This window comes from Tupaia chinensis, unplaced genomic scaffold, assembly GCF_000334495.1.
Source record: "Tupaia chinensis unplaced genomic scaffold, TupChi_1.0 Scaffold000075_1, whole genome shotgun sequence".
Lineage (NCBI taxonomy): Eukaryota > Metazoa > Chordata > Mammalia > Scandentia > Tupaiidae > Tupaia > Tupaia belangeri.
In genome coordinates this window covers 2,605,397-2,624,945 of record NW_006159535.1, presented here as the reverse complement: position 1 = coordinate 2,624,945, position 19,549 = coordinate 2,605,397, and the positions used below count along the sequence as shown (strand labels likewise).

General features: G+C 42.4%; 1 long non-coding RNA gene and 1 pseudogene across 1 annotated transcript in view; one reads left to right on the top strand and one right to left on the bottom strand.

Moving 5' to 3' along the window:
- LOC114006143 (uncharacterized) overlaps nt 1-18,793 on the bottom strand; it is a 36,569-nt gene extending 17,776 nt beyond the window's left edge. Inside the window, exon 1 of the long non-coding RNA XR_003547907.1 lies at nt 18,733-18,793. This is a non-coding gene — a long non-coding RNA (uncharacterized LOC114006143). The remainder of the gene's footprint in view (nt 1-18,732) is intronic.
- Nucleotides 10,782-11,840, top strand: LOC102481046 (axin interactor, dorsalization-associated protein pseudogene; annotated as a pseudogene).
- Nucleotides 18,794-19,549: the final 756 nt, after the last annotated feature.

The following is a 19,549-nucleotide window of genomic DNA, read 5'->3' as shown; positions in this document are numbered from 1 at the left end:
CCAGCTGTGTGGTTGTGGGCAAGTCAGTTAAATGCTCTGAGCCCCAGAAAGGAGACAATGATAATGATGATACCAGCATAGAAGGTTTCCAGAGGTTAAACCAAGTGAGTTGTGTAAATGGTGCTGAATAGATTTTAAAAGCTCATTTAAATGTTAGATGGCATAGTTTCTCTGAATGCTGGGGTTAGGGAGATTTCCAGAGTTTTCCTTGGGAGTCCAGAATGTAAGCATCTGTGTTGGCACTTATCACAGCCCTGGTGAAGGAGAACTAATAAGATAAGGATGAGTCGCTTGTCATATGTCCTCCAAGGAGTTAAATACTGAGAAGAAGTTTTCAAATGTGAAGGAAAGGGCAGCGCTAGACACACAGTAGTTCATTAGGAAATAAATGCCCATTTCCTGATGTTTCTAAATAATGATGTGAACCCTGGTCAAGAGCTCAAGAAGGTATGGGAAATAGCTTCACCTGCCCCATCGATGACCTGAGTTAACAGGGTCACCCACAGCCCCAAACTATGGTTGCTCAGGGATGATGGGACAGAAAACCACCCCAGTTTCAGTCTGACTAAATTTGCTCCTGGTCCCCCTCATCCCATTGCCCTTTTGCTCTCTCTTCAGCCACATCCATCTGAAGTTGTGCTGGGTCAGGTCTGCTCACCTCAGGCTGTCATCCAGGTGATTGCTTAACTGGAGCCCAGACTCATATTTACTGGCACAGAATTCTTTGTTTTGACAATCGTGTCTGAGTGGTTTAACGCCTGGATAGCCCTGCTGGAGTTTGTTTGACCATGTTTTGAAAAGTGGCTTCAGTGCCTGCAGGGGTAATTGGCGTGGCACCATGGGCTGGCGACGCAGCGGTGTGATGGACTGGAGCATTTTGAACTCAGCGGCTGATTTATTTTCCATGGCTTCCTGCTTCTCCTGCTGCTATTACTGTGTAGAAATAAGTGGTCAAGGAAGACGCTCTGGCCCCAGGGCCTATCTGCTAGGTGTGTGTGGTGTGTGAAGGTGGGTTTTTCTCCTAGATGTTCTAGAAATAGCCAGGCATTTTCCAACAGCCCATGGTGGATGATGCACTGTTTGACCTGCAACAGTCCTTTAGACTCAGAACCTACCCTGTTCTCCTAATATAACCCCTGTTGGGAGTGTGGACATAAATGAAACCAAGCAAGGGGATTTATGCAGAGCCGACCACTGTGGTGGAGTCGGCCACCAGCAAATGCTTTGGCAGAGCTCAAAGACAGTGAGAAACAAACAGGGGGATGCTCAGGTGTCCTCTGACTGCAGGGTGCTGGCATGGGAAAGCTGGAAGTGGGCTAGTGAAAAGCAGGGTTGGTTTGAAGAGAGTATTTGGCTTTCTCTGGTTGATCCTGAGTTGGAAGCAGGAGCAAAATTTAGGGAAGCTGGCAATTATTGACCACTTCCTGACCGTTTGAGGGCTGATTGCCACAGATATTGTGGTTTGACTTTCTAGGCTGGTTGCTATAGCGGTTGTAGGTCTAGGTTCATTGTTTATAAATGTCTGGCCACTGTCTATGTGTATATTCAGTCTCTCGGGAAAGACAACATTTGAGAATCCTAGACAGTTTGTACTATCTACTTTCATCTTGGCATGGCTAACCCGCTGCTCAGTAAAAATACATTGCACGGATGTTTATCATAGCGGTATTTACAAGTGCGAAACACAGAGCCCAGTGTGCATGGCTTATGTGGTAGCATACTGATCTGCAATGCTGGAAGCCACGTGGCCAACTGAAGGTTTGGATTCTGAATCGACATGAAACACTCTGGGTACAGGCACACCCAAGATCCTGACTGGCTGGAGAGCTAGGGGAAGATGGTTAGATCCTGACAGACTTGTTGAGGGTTCCTATCTCTGTCTCTCTGTCTCTCCCTCTCTTTCTCTTTTGGACATGTGTGGTACACTGTCTCTCATGAAAGAAATTTAAAACACATGCGCACAAGCACACACACACACACACACACGAAACAGCCACAATGAACAATTTTATGCAATTAAGAAAATTAAGGTGGGAGACACACAGTGGTGAAGCAATAAAATATGACAAGTATGAGGCTGACTCATCGGCAAGGTTCCAGATTCTAATCTGAGGAGCTCCCTGAGGATGCTTAGAAAACATCTCAAAACATACTCAAAATCTGGGGCTGGCTAAGAGCAGGAATAGATCATGGTGTCAAGACCCAGTTGGGGATGCTATCTCTGTCTCTGTCTCTCTCACTCATAGAAAAATAAACTTTAAAAAAAAAAAGCCTAAGATGAGCCCATATTGTGCAAAAAATTTCGAGTAGAATACGGAGGTTCTAATGAGATTAAAAGTGTTTATAAGTGTGATGCAAAATGACAAGCTCAATTGCAAAAACATACATAGCCTGTGATTGCAGCGATAAGCGGGGTCTGCTGAAGAGTCTTCCTGGCCCTTCAGTTTGGAGTAGGATGTGCTCAAACACCGATCACACAGTGTCTCAGTCCATTTTGTGCTGCTGTAGCAGAATACTAGATACTGGGTAACTTATGAACAGTAGATGTTTATTGGCTCATGGTTCTGGGGACTGAAAAGCTCAAGTTTGAGGGGCCACATCTGGTGACGGCCTTCTTGCTAAATCATAACATAGCTGAAGGCATCACAGGAGCCTCACAGAAGAGAGAGCAAGCAGGAGCTGAATTTGCCTTTTTCCCTGTGCACACATGTGATAGAAAACAGCACCCCCAAGGGGTCCTAGACATGCTGCAATTCTTTTTTCCCCTCCACTTTTCCATCTTGTTGGGATCATGGACATACCTGCACATGTGTGATATGTGTCCTAAGTCACCAGGGCTAGGATTCAAATCGTAGTGGGTCACGTGAGATTCAGCTCCCTTGCACAGCCCTAAACTGCTATGCTCTGGGGTTGCCCCTGGATTTGCTTTTATAACAACCCAGTCTTATGATAACCAAACTACTTCTGTGATAATGGCATTCATTTATTCATAAGAACAGAACTCTCATGGCCCAATCACCTCTTAACGGTCATGTCTCTCGACACTGTTGTACTGGAAATTCCAACACATGAGCTTTGGGGGGTATATTCGCACTATTGCACAAGGGTACAGGCAGTCGAGTGCCCTCCCTGGGATTTCTGAAAACTCTGGAGATGCATACAATCACTGTGGCTATGAGATACCCCAGGATCATTTAAATTCTGAAATACCAGCTCATCATCTCTCACATGCTGCCTCTGACCTGTACATGGTAGTCCAGGCATGGAGCTCAGCTCTCTCCTTAATTTTGACAAAAACTTGCTCACCCAAGGCTTTCGTGTAGAGTATGGAGGAATTTGCTTCCAGCCAAGACTACAAAACAAATATTATTTCTCTCAGTCTCTTCCTCCCTTGGCATTGACCCCAGTTCTAAATCCCGTCTCCTGCCATGCTCTCAGACCTCCTTGTCTTTCTTTTCCTCCTCTTCTCTCCCTCCTCTGTTCCCACTCTCTAGAGGAAAAACAGATTCATCATATAAGATATTAGTTGCATAAGTTAATGAAACCAATTTATTGCTTTCCAGTCCCTACTGTAAATAGTTCCTATGGTAAGCAAGTCAAAGTACTCCGCTAAAGCTTTAAAATTACCAACTGTCTTTTGCAAGGACCCCCAGGTTACATTGACTCTGAAAGATAAGCCTCTTTTCTTTCCAGGCACTGCCTGGCCAGTGGGGAGGGGAGTGGGTGTGGATGGGTGTTTTCCTTCCAGCAATGTAGTTGTTTGGAGATTAGAGACTGGGTACATAAAACTTCTAGTACAGGCCCTGGCACTGTGATTGTGCTTGTTTTAGCCAACAGTCAACTTTCTCAAAGGGAGCCTCCTCCAGGTCTTCTGGGTTTGTTGGTATTTGTATATCAGAAGCCAGCTCTGCAGATAACTCCTTCATCCCTGGTTTCGATGCAACTTTTCACCTATTTGTTTTTAAAGGTTAAGACTTTCTACCCTGTTTTTTACTAAATCATCTCAAATCAGTTTTGTTTTTCTAATGTTTATCAATTAGAAAATTAATTTTGTAATCTCAGTATAAATGTTCTGTTGGCCATCTCATTAGGGCCCAAGAATGTTAGTGCTTTTAAATTTTATCGTCTAGTTTTTCCCTTTTAAAAGTGATGAGGTCTGGGCTGGAGACAAGCCATGTTTATCTGGGGCTTAGACATGTCTGGTCTTATGTGGAGGCCCAGAGGGGAGACCTGACAAGGACCTATTTTAGGAGTCACCAGGAAAGGACTCCTTCTTGGAGAGAGAAACTGTCAGACAAAAGTGGCCATAGACAGCTGGCTCAGTGGTCCGCCTCAAGGGAGGCCAGACTGCTCTTGATGTCTACATTTAAATCTCTGGCCTGACCCTGTAGAGAGTACTCCTCTTTCTCTCTTTCACCTAAACATGAATAAAAAGGAAAAAAAAATTAAGTTGCTATTGGTAATAACACCCTTGACTTCCTGAAGAAGGTGTGGTTTGAGTAATAGCTGGTGAATAATTCTCAGATTTTTTCCCCATCCAGCACTCTGTGGATGTGATTAAGTCCTAATCACAGAGGACAGATAGGGACCTTGGGTAGTGGAGAGGTGAAGTAATCAGTCACACAATTTCCTTGAGATATTAGGGGTACTCCGACAGTATTATGGGAGAAGTGCAAGTGAGTGTGGATTAGGAATACTCCTCAATTTGCAGAATCAAAAGGGACCTGTGTAATAGGAGTAGCCTGGGAATACTTCCTGTAGGTAGATCCTCATCAAAGGAGGCTCAGTGAAGTGACCTAGCACAGAGACACCAGGCAACTTCCTTTGATAATGGTGATGCCTTTGGTGAGTACCTATAGCTTCAGGGCGTAGCAGTAGCAGTGGCCTCAGTGCTGTGGCCTCAGTGTAGATATCACTGGCTTCCAGCAGGGAGCCATGCCTTAGCTAAGACATTAACACCTGATGTGGTGGATACTTGCAAAATGGTGGTAAAGAGCTCAGTATCAGACAAGGCAAGAGAAACCAGGGCAGAGGAGGAGGAAGTCAGTGGACAATCCAAGAATAGTCTTTGGCAGCTGAGAACACTGAGTGAACGTATCTTATTCATGCCTGAAGACACACAGAAATGTCTGAGGGGGGTTCCTAAGGAGTAAACAGGTCTCCAGAGATTTTTCTGATACAGGCTAAAGTTATAGCTAGCTGCAATGCACCAGGTACTTGACATCAATGATCACATTTAATTCTCACCATGACCTAAGAAGTAGGGAGGGAAGTTATGCTCTAAACTCCATCTTCTAGACTCCCAAAATATTCATACGAGAAACCATGTTAAAGCTGAGGTGTTTCCTGGCCTGTTCAGAGAAGCTATGCTCTAAATTCCATCTTCTAGACTCCTGAAATATCCAGACAAACACACTGGAGGAGAGATTTTGTCACAGAACGACTAGAAACCACTGCAGAGGCACAAGAAATGTGAGAAACCAAGAAAATATCTCTCCCCTAAGGGAAAAGAACAACCCTTCATCATCCACAAACAGTACAGTAGAACTTGTGGAAATTTCTGGTAGAGATTTCAGAATATTCATAGTGACAAAACTAAATGAGATGCAAGAGCTGAGAGCTAATAAACTCCAGAAGATGTAGGAGAAAAGAGATGAGTTTCAGGAGGTGCTGAAATTCTTTCATGATCTGAAAGAGGAAACACACACCATAAAAAAGAATCAGATGGAGCTATTAGGGATGAAGGCTGCCGTTCAGGAAATCAAAATCTCCCTTGAAAGTATTAAAAGCAGATTAGTCCATGAAGAAATTCGAATCTTGGATGTTGAAGGCAAAACCTCTGATCTAGAAAAAGCAACCAAAAAAAAAAAAACTGAGAAAATAACCAAAAAAATGAGAATACTATACAAAAAATACTAGACAGCATTAAGTGTTCAAACATCCTAATAATTGGTATCCCAGAAGGTTAGGAAAATAATAAGGACATTGATAATTTATTCCATGAAATCTTGGAAGAAAACTTTCCAAATCTAGAGGGGCATTAAAATATCCAGACCCAAGAAATACAAAGGACCACTTATAGAATCAACCCAAGAAGATCTTCTCCAAGGCACATCATAACCAGACTGGCCAAATCTACAGACAAAGACTAGATACTAAAATTGATAAGAGAGAAACGTCAGGTTACATACAAAGGCTATCCAATCAGGCTAACCTCAGGCCTCTCATCAGAAACAATGTGAGCAAGGAAAGGATGGGAAAATATATTCAAAGTGTTAAGTGAAAAACAGTTTCAACCAAGAATACTATACCTGGCAAGATTATCTTTCATATGGCAAGAAAAGATAAAAAACATTCTCAGATAAACAAGACCTGAAAGAATTTGCCAATAACAAACCCACTCTTAAAGAAGTTCTGAAAGGAGTGCTCTCCCAGGAAAACTAGACATGTACAGAAAAAAGAGAAAAAAAGGCAACCAAGAAAATGACCAATTTAATGATTGGGACAAGAAATATGAATAACATTGAATGTTAACTTCCAGGATTTAAACCGAAATATTGGACCACAGCAACACTGCATATTCAACAGAAGAGAGTTTGAACATAAGACTGAACTGGCAAAATAGAATTTCATGACTTTTGAGTAAAACATTACTGATTTTTTTTTTACTATGCTTTGTTTTCCCAATTCAAGCATTTTACTTTCTTCTGAGGTGTTGATAGTTTCAGCAATTTGTTAGATATTTTTCTTGTTTTTTTCTTTAAATGGAAACATAAACTTTTCTTCCTTCCTGATCCCTATGGAATCGGAAAATATTTGGGAGTATTGTTATTTTGTGGCAGAAGAGTTATTTGCATAAGATCAATAATGCTCATTGCATTGAATCAGAAATTGGAAATACTCATTATTGGACAGGGCTTTTACTGGAAATATCACACCTGACGATTAATCAGAAAACTATGGAACTAAGGTAAATCTCAAGTAAGCCAACAGAAGCTCTTATAAAGATGGCCTGGCACCATAAATAGTTGTTCCTGGCAGAGAGGATCAGAGAAGATATATGAAAGAATTTATAACATAAAATAACCTGGACTTTTCCAGCCCAGCATTGTAATCAGTAGAGATTGCAAAAGAGCAGCCACACCAGAGGATTATCTTGAGAAACACGTTGAAGAAAGAAAAAGAGACTGATCTCTGCTAGCAGATGGTATATCACAGAATACTGGCAGGCGGGGATGAATTGAGAAGGTTTATGTGTGACTTGTGTGCTGGGCATTTGCGTTTCAACAATTTGAGTAGTTGACATGTAAATATTTTCTCAAAATATTTAAAACCATCCTGTCTCTGTTGTTATAGAGTTACAAACAAAATTATACAAAATTAAAAGAAATATTTTGAATATTATCTTTAAAATCCAGTATTTTGAAATTTCAAAAGTTGTTTATTAACTATCAAGAACTATGGAGTATGAGCAAAAATATTTTGATATGTAAAGTAAATTTTTGTGGAAAAATATAAAAATAAATAAATAAATGAAAAAAGAAACAAAATGCCAGATACGCTTTTGATTTTTATATTGTTTGCATCTTCTCTCCCTCGATAAATAAAATTCTTTTTTAGTCCTTCCCAGTAAGTAAGTAAGTAAATAAATAAATAAATAAAAACGATCCAAGAAGTAGATAATATTAGCCTCATTTTACCAGTAAGGAAAGAAGAGATCAGAAAGGGTAAGTAACTTTTAGAAGAGGTCACTCAGTGTGTGAAGTTCAAATACTAAAACCAGTGCTCTACTACTACACCATAGTGCCTCCTAAGAGGACCAGAATTTAGTCAACACATTCATTCAACAAACATTTATTACATGTTCACTATAGTTCAGGCACTGTTGTAGACACTCACTATATAGTAAACAAAATAAACAAAATCCCTGTTTATGTTAGGCTTAAAGACTCATATTGTTGAAATTGTGGCCCTTACATTGTTTCCAGGCTAGCCTGACCTTGGATATGTGGGTGACATAAGGAAATGAGTAATTCAGAAGCTTGATGATAACCTGGATTCCTAGTTCATCCCTGACTCAGCTATGCTCAGAGCCAGCTGCCAATATCTCCCCCACCACTTGTCTGGACATAATCTGCTCCATTACATTGATTTAGAAGAAAAGTGCAGTTCACCAAAGAATGAGAAGAACTCGTGCCAGAGAGCACTTAAAGAAAGAGAACGCAGAATGCCTCACCCAAGGATAGAAATAGAGGACACAATGCTTTTGATGACTCCTGACATCTATGAAAGAATGTGTTGCATCTAGAACCTGCATCTATCCATGTGGCCTTTATGCAATCAAGTTTTCATCCATATCCCTGTGAGCAAACAGAATTTCAAGATAGGCAGATCAAGAGCATTGTGAATACATTTATGCTATGGGAATATTGGCAATGTGTACTTGTGAGAATCAAACATGATACCATTTCTAGAAGCTTCCCATACTCTAGTGTAAGAGGTACAGGGTTCATGGAGTCATGACTTGACTTCCATTTCAGTTAAGTTCATGGAAAGGAAGTGTAGCAGAGAGATTAAGAGTACAAATTCTGAAGACCAGCATATGGCATAACAGTTATATCACTGGACTCACATAGTTGACCATGGTTCAAGTCCCAGACCCGGCAGCTTAAAACTCACACCGAATGCATATGTGTGCATGCCCAAAATCCCAAGAGGAGAATGGAGGAGAAGAGATTGCAGCATGGCCATCCCCTCTCGGGAGTGATTTCTTGTTTTCTGTCTCTCTGTCTTTCCAGTGAGCATATATGCCCTATAGCAAAAATCTCTCTTTAAAAAAAATTAAAAAAAAAAAAAAAGAGGGTGAATTCTGGGAGCCAGCAGGTGATGTAATGGTGAAGATGCTGGACATCCACATGGCTAATTGTGGCTCAAATCCTGGATCTGGTGTGAAAATCACACCAGGTCTGTTTGGGTGTGCCCAAGACCCCAGGAGGAGAATGAAGGACAAGAGATTGTGAAGTGACCATCCCCCCCCAGGGGGTGATATCTCACTTTCCCTCTCCTCTCACTGTTTCTCTTTTTCTCTTTGGCAAGCACATGTCCTATGGCAAAAAAGAGTATGAACTCTGGAGAAAAACTACTTGAGTTTGAATTCTGATTGTGTTATTTAGTACTTGTGGAATGCTAAATATGCAATTTAATTTTTCTTTGCTTCGATGTTCTCATCTTTAAAATGTATCTACTAGTAAGAGTTGCCTCAGAGGATTTTTATAAAGATGAACAAAATGTAAGTGTTAGCTATTATTAATAGATAAGATTCTTCAGATCATAGGTTATGATTCATGTAATGCTCTATGTTTACCAAATCCTAGTTCATTTTTCCCTTCAAGTCTGAAAAAAAATGATATATTCCATTGTTCCTTTCATTTACAGCTAGGTTTTAGCCAGTTGGGTGTTGCTGTAATATAAGACATTCAAAGTCTTTACTCCTATAAACATCCTACAGTTTTAGTTCCCCTGCTACAGAAGCCCTGGAAACCATGCGATGAGCTAACAAGATTTCAAGATTGTGGGCCCTTCATCAGCCTAGGTCCCTGAGAGATTACACAAAGCAGAAGTTTCCTACCCCATCCTTATCTACATGGGACATGTGGCATAAGCAAAAAAATAAATGTTTATTGTATCAAGCCATTGTTACCACAGCAAAACCTCTCTTATACGGACAAATCAATTCATAGAGTCATATCAACAGGTGCATGTGCCTTTCCTGAGCACAGGGGGCCCTCATCTTCCAGAAGGACTTGGGGTCTTAAATGAATTAAGTACCAGGTTCTCTGCTCAGTTCCTAGGGTGTGGGGATTTTCTCCATTTAAGTTCCTTAATTTCTTAAGAACCAAGAATTATGTTTATATTATCAAAAACAACCCATATCTTTTTAAAGAAAGATAAAACATTTCTCAAGCTGGCTCTCAACAGGAAGTCATGCTGCCATTTTTCCAAACATCACACTCATTTATTCTACCACCCTGACTCATAAAATTTCCTGTCTTGTCAGTCTGTCCAGTTCATGGCTCAGCCTCCACAAAGTACAAATTCCGCTTAAAATATTAACGTTTCCCTTTCCTTGAATCTTATTGCACTTATGGTTAACATCAGCACTTAGTAATTTGAACACTTGTTTTGGGCACCTTAGATTAGTTTCATTACTCCAGTGAGATTAAGGGCATGGGTCTTATTTTAGATCCCCAGAGGGCCACAGTATTAGGTTTCAAATAGACAGCCTAAAGATATTTACTAAATTAAATTCCTAGGCAATGTATTAATGGCCAGGCTTGCTACCTTCTAGATCTCTTCTTCCCAGAACAGTTCTGTGGGTAAAGGAAGGTGGCTTTAACACCCTTCCTCCCTCTGTGGCCTGCATGAATTAGCACATTTCTCTTCAGGCTTATTGGGTGGATATGTGTGTTGTGGGTGAGGGAGCTGAGAAGGGGTGGGAGAGTCTACTTCCTTATATATTGCTTACTAAATATAGTTAGATTCTTATAAGCTTTGTGTATGTGCTGCCTCTACAGGAAAGCCACAACATTTTCTAAGGGCAGAAAATGTGTTTTGTATAGGTCAAATATTGATAGTTTCTTTATTTTAAACAAGACTCAGTTGATAAGATCTTATATTTGTGAAAATGGGCTTGGGTGGCTCCTAAGCGGGTGGCGGTGGTGGCCATTGCGGTTCCTCCTGGCCCTGTTAATGTCGGGGCCAGACCCGGGGAGGATGGCGCCCTGGAGCCCAGTCTTGCTGGGGAAGGGGCGGGAGGGGACGGAGTGAGCACCGGCCATGTCAGAGGTGACCCGGAGTCTGCTGCAGAGCTGGGGTGCCAGTTTTAGGAGGGGTGCCGACTTCGACTCTTGGGGCCAGCTGGTGGAGGCGATAGACAAGTATCAGATATTAGCAAGACATCTACAAAAAGAGGCCCAAGTTCAACACAATAATTCTGAATTCACAGAAGAACAAAAGAAAGCCATAGGCAAAATTGCAACATGCTTAGAATTACGAAGTGCGGCTTTACAGTCCACACAGTCCCAAGAAGAATTTAAACGGGAGGACCTGAAGAAGCTAGAACCAATCCTAAAGAATATAATATAGAATTCCCATTTGATGTTCAGCCCGTCCCATTAAGAAGAATTTTAGCACCTGGTGAAGAAGAGAATTTGGAATTTGAAGGAGATGAAGAAGAGGGTGGTGCTGGAGCAGGTTCTCCCGATTCTTTTCCGGCTAGAGTTCCCGGTACTTTATTGCCAAGGTTGCCATCAGAACCGGGAATGACGTTACTCACTATCAGAATTGAGAAAATTGGCTTGAAAGATGCCGGGCAGTGCATTGATCCCTATATTACAGTTAGTGTAAAGGATCTGAATGGCATAGACCTAACACCTGTACAAGATACTCCTGTGGCTTCAAGAAAAGAAGATACATATGTTCATTTTAATGTGGACATTGAGATCCAGAAGCATGTAGAAAAATTAACCAAAGGTGCAGCTATCTTCTTTGAATTCAAACACTACAAACCTAAAAAAAGGTTTACCAGCACCAAGTGGTTTGCTTTCATGGAGATGGATGAAATTAAGCCGGGGGCCAATTGTAATAGAACTGTACAAGAAACCCACTGACTTTAAAAGAAAGGAATTGTAATTATTGACCAAGAAACCCCTGTATCTTCATCTACATCAAACTCTGCACAAGGAATGATCCTGACATGAATAACCTGGAACGTCTGTGAATTTTACCACCCAGTAGGAACCATCATAGCTGTGGAGCATAGTCATCCTTCGACAGGCAGGAAGCAAGCCGTGTCCATGTCAGTAGGCCAGAGTGAGTCTATTGCAAAGCTGTCCCATGGACTTCAAAGTCCAGCACCTCACTGACATGTAAGACTCCTTTGGATATAGGCTTATTGTAGATTTTGAGATGTGTTCTCCCTTTTCTATTAATTGTGCTATTAATAGTCTATTTTCTAACTTACCACGTGTCCTGCCCTGCTTCCTGGAACAATACTGTCGAGGGTAGGATGTGCTCGTCTACAAACGTATTAATACAGTAATAAGAATGTGCTCGAGTTTACACATCTGGTCACTAGCTCCAATATGCTCTTTTGGTTTGAGTTAACTTCTGAGAGTAGGATGGAATCAAACTGCTCCGAGAAGAATTGGACCCATTTTGCCACCTAAGAATATCTGTCTGGAAATGAAAGGTCCTCAGAAGTGGCCCCAGTTCACCCTGCTCTGAGAGTTTTCCTGTTGAGAAACAGCGTGCCTTGGCCAGATGGGTATCCCGTGTGGGAGTATTCCATGGGTTGTTGCTGTGATATTTTCCAGATGACCAGAATGTTTTTCTGAATGTGAGCATATTTCTAACCATGTTGATTAGCTGTTGTACATCACCTTGTTATTCTTTCTAATGATGACTCTAGGGTTAAAAGAATATCAGAATAATCGCCAATTTGGATGGATTTACAATGGGGTCTTCTAAATCATATAATTAAAGCCAGTTGAGTCAGATGCTAATGAGATACTGCAGGAATAACTGCTGTTTTTCTGACAACTGATTGTGAAAACTTCAAACCTGCATACCTCTTACAGTGATGAGTATGCAAAAATTTGGAAAGATAATCTATTTTTTATATAGGTAGACAGGACTGCCATTTATTTCCTATTTAGATATTTTTTTGAAAGGTTTTTATTTTTTGCTATAGGGTGCATGCGCTCGCCAGACAGACAGAGAGAGACAGAGAGACAGAAAGCAAGAAATTAACCCCCCAGGGGGGATGGCCACGCTGCAATCCCTTCTCCTCCATTCTCCTCTCGGGATCTTGGGCACACACGCACATGCGCCTGGCGTGAGTTTAAGCCACCGGGTCTGGGACGCGAACCGCGGTCGACTACGTGGGAGTCCAGCGACATAGCCATTACGCTAACTGCTGGTCCCCCTATTTTGAGATATTGACATTTATCCATATGAAAATATGCAGGTCATTAGCTTATAATTCGACTATTTACTTTTGACTTAATGATGGAGTGGGCATAAATAAACCTTTCATAGCACACATGAGGTGGATATTTGATACACAGAACTTTAAATGTGTGGTGTGCTTTCTGTGGGTTAGATATAGAACCCACGTATTTGACTATTCACTATTTTAAATGAGCAATGCACGAGGGGAATGCAGTGTCAGTTCCTGACCTGTTTTTAAACTAGTGTAGTAACTCTAGTCATACAATTTAATATTGTTTGCTTTTTAAAATAACCATAATTAAGTTTTATAGTCCTCATACTTCAAGAGATCTAGTCTTTACTTTCAATTGTCTATTAAGTCAATTTTGTTTACTACATGGATGTTAATAAAAACTGTATGAGCCTGAAAAAAAAATCTTATATTTGTATAATTATTTAAAATCCACAAGATATATGGCCAGCAGGCAGCATAGTGGCTAAGGCACTGGACTTCCTCATGGCCAACTACGGTTTGAGTCCCAGACCTGGTGGCTTGCTTTCTAACTTTCCTTCTCTCTCTCTCTCTCTCTCTCTGTCTCTCTGATCAAATTAAATAGTAATAATAATTAATAAACTTAATTATTTTTAAAATTTACAAGATATTCTATAACTTATTGTCTTATTTGCTCTTTTCTTTTTTTTAGAGAGATTTTTGCTACAGGGTGTGTGCACTTGCCAGAGAAACATAAAACATCTCTGGGGGGGAGGGGGATGGTGGCCATGCTGCAATCTCTTCTCCTCCATTGTCCTCTCGAGATTATGGGCACATATGCATACATACCTGATATGAATTTGTTGTTTTGTTTTCTTTTCTTTTCTTTTGAGAAGTTTTTGCTATAGGGTGAGTGCACTCACCAGAAAGATAGAGAGAGACACAGAGATATAAAGTGAGAAATCACCCTCTCCCCCCTGGGGGGATGGCCACACTGCAATTCCTTCTCCTCCATTCTCCTCTCCAGATTTTGGGCACACATGACGCCTGGTGTGAGTTTAAGCCACCAGGTCCGGGACTTGAACCGTGGTTGACTACATGGGAGTGCAGCAACATAGCCATGCTAACTACTTGTCCCGACACCTGGTGTGAGTTTTAAGGCACTGGGTCCAGAACTGTGGTCGACTACATGGGAGTCCAGTGACATAACAATTACACCATCTGCTGGTCCCCCATCTTATTTATCCTTTACAATAATCAACACTCTAAATACCTGCTGCCAAATTAAAGAGAGGTTTAAAAAGGCCCCTTTGGGTTCTTTTGTATTTCTATGCATCCAGACACAATTTCCTTCTTGAAATTCAGTCCTGAGCACCTCTCAGCACTGGCACCTTGAAAGCACTGCTAACCTTGGTCGGCATTGTTTACAAGAGGAGAGACAACTTCCTGTTCCCTTGGCCATGCTGGCTACAGAGCAACTTACACTCTCAAGCTCCACCCTGGGATCAGCAAAAATGATCACCACGTGAGCTCTCCTACCCAGAGCACCATGCAAGACCCAGACTGTCATGGTTCATGTTTTCTCCAGCTGGTCTGTGCTGGGGCTCCAGACCAGGAACCACACCACTTTCAGCTAACTAGGAAGCTATCAAGTGTTGCTGGGAGATATGGGGGTGGAGGACTCAGGTAATTCAGCTGTTCTGATCTCAGAAGGTCAGAATCAAACTAGTCTCAGGCAGGAAAGGGAGGGAGACTTGTGGTTACTGAGCCCTCCCCTTCCTTGGTCTCTGTGAGGAAGCTACAGGAGGCTTTGTCTTTCCTTTTCCAACCAGGCTTTCCCTGTGCTACCTTCTTAGGTTGACAAACCACCCAAGTTTGGGGCCACAGGGGTTCCCAGGATAATTGCATTTTAGTTTTTAAGCAAGCAGAGTCCTGGGGCAAATGAGGACAAGTGGGTCACTTTGATCTTCTTCTAGGGCTCTGTTTCCATATCTCTCTTTCTCTGGTCTTCAAAGGGATTTCACTAACTCCACAGCTCCCACTAGGTTTGATGCATAATTCCCCACTACATCCTCATATCTAGCTTCTTCTGACCACCTGACCAGCACTCAACCACCAGGTTTTATTGTCATTTGCACACCTCACTTAAATTCCATGAGTTCTAAACTGACTCATCATCTCACTCACCCCTTCACTCCACCAGCCTTGATCCCATTCATGTCCCAGTGTTTCTACTTTGTCAATGTCCCATCATTATTCCAGTTGTTCCAGATTTATTCACATTAGTCAAATACCTACTCTGTGCCAGGTTCTACCCTACTTGCTGGAGACTTAGACATGAACAAAGTCATGGAGCTCTCAAAGAAATACACAGTTGATCAGGGAGTAAGTTCCATGTAGAAAACCACGTGCATAGAAGCAGCACTGAGGGCAGTGGGATGCAAAATACATGGTGGCCAAGGGTGGGGATGCAAAACTAGATGAGGAATTCAAGCAAGCCTTTCAGATGCAATGCTTGAGCAGAGGCCTGAAGACGTGAAGAAATGAAACAAGAGGCCTCTGAAGCAGAGACACAACAAGTGCAAAGACCAGAAGAGCTGGGCATCCCAGGCCAGGGAGAGCATGGTAAGAGATAAGTCAGTTCCTCTAGGACAGCAGTCCCCAACCTTCCTAGCACCAGGGACCTGCCTCGTGGAAGACAATCCCTGCACTAGGAGCTGGGAGGGGTTGGTCCTGGGATGACCCAAGTGCACCATATCTACTGTGTGCCAATTTCCACCACTACCACGTTGGATTATACAATGAAACAATCACATAATATGGTCTGCACTTCCGTGAGAATCCAATACAGCTGCTAATCCAGCAGGCGGAGCCCAGGTGGTAGTGTCCACAATGGGGAGCGGCTGCAAACACAGATGACACCTTGGTCGCTAGCCTACCCCTCACTGCGCAGCTCAGTGAACCCATACTGGTCTATCGTTCAGGGGTTGGGGGGCCCTTGCTCTAGGGCCTTGCAGGTGGAACCATTTTATTTTGAGTTCTTTACCTCCAATCTATAACCAAACCTTGATCATCCACCTCTGCAGTGTCTCTCCTTTCCATTTCCATGGCTACCATCTTGTGAAAATGTTTATAACTTCTAATCTGAATTATTATATTGCCTCTTGTCTCCCTCCTGTTCATGGCTGCTATAATAGAGCACCATTCTGATTGTTATCGTCATAAGATCATTAACATACATTTATGTGGCTCTGAGTTAAAGTATACTAGAAAAGAGAGGGAGAGGCAAGGGGAGTTCCCACAACTTCCCAGCATGTCCTTGTCCAAAGTACATAGACCTGTCAAAAGTATGTTGTCAAATATTGCCAGGGTTCCATTTTTATGCTGCAATTCTAAAATCACAATTTCTAAATCAAAATAAAAAGCAAATAGAAAGATAAATTAGTTATACCCCTTTGGTTGCCATTAACAATTCAAGTTGTCTTTTAAAAGGGTAATATTGGGGACATCAGGTGGTGTAGTAGTTAAGGCACTGGACTTCCAAATGGCCTACCATGGTTCAAGTACTGGACTTGGTGACTTGAAACTCATGCCAGGTGTGTGTGTGTGCATGCCCAAAATCCTGAAAGGAGAATAGAGGAGAAGGGATAGTGGCATAGCCATCTCTCTGACTCTCTTTGTATCTCTAGTGAGAATCTGGAGACACATACAGAGAGAGAGAGAGAAAGTGAGAAATCATTTTTTACCATATAGCAAAAATCTCTTTTAAAAAAGTTATATATTAGTTTACATAAATAAAAATTCTACATCTTCAGGAACAACTAGTTCCTTGCTCAGCAAGGGCAGCAGGAAATCTGTCTCTCCACCTCTTGGTGCCTTCTCTCTCTGGTGCCCAGGAAGTAGCAAAGATGGCCACTATTGGCTTTGGCTTACATCCTTTCAGCTCTGCAACTCCAGCAGGAAATGAGTGCCTCTTTCAGCAAAAGTCTCAGGGCTGATTCTCACTCACTCACTCCACACAAAGGGCTATTCCTTAATCACTAGGACTGTGGTTAGCCAGGCCTGGACCATGCACTGCTATGGTTTGTGTACCTCCAAAATTCATGTATTGCTATTTGGTTGTGAAGTCATTAAGAGAAATGTAATACCTCCATAGTGTCAGGCCAACCCATGGCATGGTGATTAAGGGAGCTGGATCCCACATGACCAGCCACATGACTGAGTCCTGAGCTAAGAAGCTTGAAAAACATGCTAGTTGCATGTGAGTGCTCAAAATCCTAAAAGTAGAGAGAAATGGAGAAGGGATTGCAGCCCCATAGGAGCTGCTTTCTCACTTTCCCCATCTCTTTGCTTCTCTGTTTCTCTCCAGAAGCACACATTCCCACTGGCAAAAATCTAAAAATAAAATTTAAAAATAAAAACATTCATGGTGTCCGAGGGTGGGGATCTTTAGGAGTGATTAAGTGATTAGGTGGAGACTCAATGATTTTCTCCAGGTGGATTTAGGAGAGGGAGTAAGACTAGGAAACATCATGGACACAGACACATACTCCTGCTCCTGCCATGTTGAGAAGCAGCTAGGAGCCCTCCATGTGAGAGGACCCCTGGACAAACCGTGAGCTGAATAAACCTCTATTCTGATAAATTGCACTATCTCAGGCATTTCTGTTAGCAACGCAATGACGGACTAAGATATATATTCCTGCTAGAACCAGAGGATGAGATCAACTGCATCTGAACTGAGTGGAATGTGAGTAGAAGGGGGCCTGCAGGGGGCATAGTGGTTAAGGGTGCTAGACTCCCACATGGCCAACTGCAGTTCGAGTCCCAGACCTGGACTTGCTTTCTTGCTTTCTTGCTTTCTTGCTTTCCCTCGCTCTGTCTCTCTCTCTCCCTCTGTCTCTCTCTCTCTGTCTCTCTCTGTCTCTCTGTCTCTCTCTCTCTCTTTCTCTGCCCTTCTCTGGTCCAATCAAAATAAATGAATAAATAAATAAATAAAAGAAGATGGGTGGTTCACAGAGGCCCACTTGCTGTTTAGGATGGGGGAGTATGGTGGGCAGACAAAAATCCATTGGTGTTCAAAAGTTGAAAATATCCTTCAGGATGAACCCTGACACCAAACACCTCCAAGTACTCAGCAGGGCTCCACCCTCCAAAAATGTCAGTTGTATTGTGCTTAAATTTGAGTATTTCAGTGATGCTCTTGCTCCAACATCTTAAATGGCTCTCCACTACTCTCCCTTTGTCTCTCAACTCTCTTTCATCTCTGCATCTACTTTAGTTGTTTGTCAACAGGTCCTGGGGATGAAAAGGGGCTTTGTCTCTACAAGGAGGCTTTCAGTAAGTTGCAGCTATTGCTATAAACTGCCATACTCATAACACAGATTATATTATTCACCCCCAAAATATGGGTCATTGGAAAAGTCATGGCATATTTTTCTATGCAAAAATGCATCATGACTTTTCCTATGACCCAATATTAGAAGTGTCTATTGACATTTGATACTCACATGACGACCCTTACAAAGTAGGACTATTCTCATTTCACATGTGGGGAAGGTGAGGCACAGACACGCTGACCACCTCAACCACTGTTTCACACAACTAATACATGGAACATCTGGGATTTGACATCACAGCTCTCCTTCCCTTAAGCCCTGTTATAAACCTGCACATTAATCTGTTTCTTCATATGGAAAACGAAACTCAGGTTAAGTCCACCCACAGCTCTCAAATCTCTTGAGACTCACCAGTGGCCATGACTGCCTCCCAGGCATGTTGGTAGCCAAATTTCCCCTTGTTCTGGTTCTCTAAGGGGCAGAAAAATGGACGATTGGTGACTCAGTAACACAACCTTCAGAAAAGTATAGGAAATGCTAATGTTCTTCCGCCTGCCACCTTCTCACCTCAAAGATCTTTCCATCTGACAAATACTACCCACCTTCGAGAGTAGTGGTTGTGGTTGGAACAATGTCTGTGTAAAAATAACTGGGGCGTCCTTGCTCGATGCTGCTCTCCTGCTCTGTCTGGAGAACGTCTGCAGTCCTGGTTTACTTGGTGCTAGAGGGGCTTCCCATGGTCTCCAGCACTGAGAAACTGGAGTGTCAGGTGTGGCCAGGCTTCCTCTGAAGTCCTGAACCAAGCAGAGAAGCCTCAAACCCAGTGTTGGGACCTGCATATGAGCCACCTCCCAGCCCCCATCCTCAGGTCTTCAGAGAGGCACATTCATTGCCCCTCAGCAAAGATTTTCAATCCATTTGCCTCAGTTCAGAGGCCCCTCACCCTACCCTCTGACCTCGACAGGCTTGGATGACATCTCGTAGCCCACATCACGAGACAATTATGACTAAACCTCTGAAGATGCAGGGTCTTGGGAGGAGAAGCTGGGCCTAACGTCATTTCGGCAGAGACACCCAAAGGAGCAGGAGCCCTGTAGAGGCCCAGCTTATTCTGAGCAGGTGGCCAACTCAGCAGCTAGTGGAGAATAAGGTACAGGTGTGTGCATTTATAGGAAATGGGCGTTCTGCCTGGACATAAAGCTTCTGCAAACAATGAGCAGAAGCTGAT